Raw genomic sequence first — 3,136 nt, forward strand, 5'->3', positions numbered from 1 at the left:
TATATATATAACATTTCTGTCCCCCTCACTTCTGAAATGATGGCTACGCCCCTGCATATATTCTATTTAACCCGCTAAATTACATTTTTACGCAGTATTGTGTGTGTACTACTACTGAAGTTTCACAAAACCTTATTAACATTTGCATGAAGATTGTCTACTAGCATATGTACCATCTGTCTTTCGCACAAAGTGCCATGATAAGCAGGAATATTGTGGGAAGGGCAGTGTACAAGCATAATAAATTTTCCCTTACATATCCAACCTTTGTGTTCTTAGTTTATGTTAAAATACAAAATACAAACATTAATTGTACGGAAATGTGCAGTGTTGCGTCCATCTTTTAATTCTCAATGCTCTTTCCCAAAAGATGAGTTATTACCCAGTCTCCCCAAACTATGAGATCCTGATGTTTGCTACAGACGTTGATCGGATAATCTCTATGAAAGACTTCAAAAGAAATTAACTAAATGCAGGAAGCCTAGTGAATATTTTTGAAGAGCTGGACAAATTTACTCATGAGAGTAAGTATTCTGTTTGAATGTCTATTTTTGAGTCTTATTGTAGACATGGAATTAGATTTTTTTAGATATTATTGTTACAGAATAATATACTAATAGAACATTTACATCTAACTATGAAAATACATTTATGCATTGTTGTCCTATGTAATAGTTAAACAAATCTTACATTCTTTTTTAAAAATCCCAATTAATGATGTAATTTTGATTCATTTTAATTTAGATTTAGTCAGCTGTTTCAATCAGAAAATGTTTCTCATTAACCTGCTGACTGTAATATTCTGGTGTGAAAAAACAGGTACCAATATCACTAGTCTATTCAGAGATTTTAGAGAGCATGAAAACAGAGGAGAACAACAATGCAATGGCCTTCAATGAGACCCAACACATCATCATAGTGTTCACTGATGGTATTGACATCAGTTTTTACAAACAATACATACATATTAATATATTATTAAAATATCCATGCACAGTATTACAAATTAGAATAGAGATCGACTTTGAAGCAAATATTCACTGTAATTTATCTCATCTTACCTCATAGGTCAGGCAAACATGGGGGGGAATCCTGAACGTGAAGTGGACCAGATCAAACGTCTTGTCACCAAAAATGATACAAAGCGGGAGAAGAAACTTGGTGAACAATCAAATTTATTAATGATAATTATATTTTAAATGAGATTGCTTGGACTATAAGTATTTTTTGAAAGTGTGTTTCATCAACAAGCAGTATCATCAGGGGCAGCAAAAAATACACATATTTAATAAGAAGTCTTTATCATTGATTTCATATTGATATGGATGTGTCTCCTCTTTCCAGATCTTTATGTATTTGGAGTTGGATATGATGTGAATCAAGAAGACATAAATGGCTTTGTGTCACAGAGGGACCAAGAAAAACATTTCTTTAAGCTTCAAGACTTGAAAAAAGTGACAGAGATGCTTGAAGACATGATTGGTACTGTATTTATACTTTACTCAAAAGTGAAATTTCTGTAATTATGTTATTGTTACGGGGCTGACGAGATGTGAGACATGCGGATCCATGTGCAAGCTTTATTAAAGCAGAGGTCAGAAACACAGGCAGGGTCGAACAAAGGCAAACAGCTATATTGCGGGCAAGACACAAGAATAATCCTAGGGCTAGCGAAGGTCAACGAACGGCGAACAGAATCAAAAGGGCAAGACTAAAGGGATAAATCCAGGAAAACAGGCGAAGATCAGAAACCGAGAAAACAGCCAAGACAAGGCAAGACTAGGCTAGGCTAGGAAGGTCCAGGCAGGGGCAAACAGTATCCGAACAGGGCAAGACGAGAGAGGTAGTCCGAAGTACACAGGCAATAATCAGAAGACGAGGAAACAGACAAGGCAAGACTAGGCTAAGGCAGGGTAAACTAACGAGGGCTCTGTAGTGTAGCTATCAAATGATAAGCGCTAAACAATACTCGGCCCCGGGAAGGGATCCGAGTGAGTGTTAAATAGTGAGTGAGTGATATGAAACAGCTGTGTGCAATCAGTGCTGTGTGCAATCAGTGCAATGAATGATGGGATATGTAGTCCGGGGTGATATGCAACAGTGTGTCGTGCGAGAGTCAATGAAAATGGAAAGGGTGACCTCTGATGGCTAGCAGACGGAAGTTCATGGACCGGATACGTAACAGTTATCACCTTCATGTTTGTTCATGTTTTTTTGTGGAACACAAAATAACGAATGACTGTCATGCTCTAAAAAACAATAGCATTCATTAACACTATTGTTTGGATGAATCAGTTTCACAGTTCCTGACCTCTTGTAATTTAAAATTTACTCTGTGTTAATTGTTGCTGTTATTAACCTGTTGTACCTGCTTGCTTGCGCAGATGAGAGCACCATTGTAGAGTAGCCGATGTTGGAATCATGTCTCAGGCATCACCACTCCTGCTAACTTCACTGATGCTAGCCAGGATAGTCTCCAGCTTTCTCTCTGAGCTTCAAAGAGATTCCAAGAGGGAAGGGACGTATTACCCCCCATCACCAGGTGGAGCCACTACCCACGGCTCAGACACACTCAGACACCACAATACACATAGGAAAAGGACATTGGCTCCATTTATCCACAATAAAACTGTCACAAAATGTATATGGTGTAGTCCTGTGTTGTATGCATATTAGCTTAGTTACAACTTCATAGTTACTGGAGTCTTAATTGCGTATATATACAAAAATATGAATGTATCCTTGCCTTAATGTTCTCCAAACCTGGCATGCCTAGTGTCAAAATAATCCTCTTGTGATTGATGTTGAATAGTATGTTACCATAACTTGCACCATACTCTTTTTACCACACTTTGGCTTAATATTGCACAAATCCTTCAGAACAATATAAACATGCAAATAAAGGTGTCTGGTAAGACAAATAAATATTTTCCCTCTCAAAATTCACACCTCTGCATTGGCCTGTCCACCAAGAAGGAGTGTGACCGGAAGGGGGTTAAAAAAGCCTAACCCAAATCAATCATTGCTCAAACCCTTTGACGCGGACACTCTCCAAGACTCATCTCTCTGGAGTCTGACCTTTTGGCAGTTTTACCTTAAAGTAACTTTGTAACAGTAACAGAAGACCCTGAAGAAA

General features: G+C 37.8%; 1 long non-coding RNA gene and 1 pseudogene across 1 annotated transcript; both read left to right on the forward strand.

Moving 5' to 3' along the window:
- Window positions 1-370: 370 nt before the first annotated feature.
- Window positions 371-2,575, forward strand: LOC107706608 (complement factor B-like; annotated as a pseudogene).
- LOC107706612 (uncharacterized) lies at window positions 1,498-2,257 on the forward strand. The gene is made up of 2 exons (XR_001636164.1): window positions 1,498-1,527; window positions 2,186-2,257. It is a non-coding gene; the product is annotated as an uncharacterized LOC107706612 (long non-coding RNA).
- Window positions 2,576-3,136: the final 561 nt, after the last annotated feature.

The sequence above is a fragment of the Sinocyclocheilus rhinocerous genome, unplaced genomic scaffold (genome assembly GCF_001515625.1).
Source record: "Sinocyclocheilus rhinocerous isolate Xijiao unplaced genomic scaffold, SAMN03320098_v1.1 scaffold14460, whole genome shotgun sequence".
Classification (NCBI taxonomy): Eukaryota; Metazoa; Chordata; class Actinopteri; order Cypriniformes; family Cyprinidae; genus Sinocyclocheilus; species Sinocyclocheilus rhinocerous.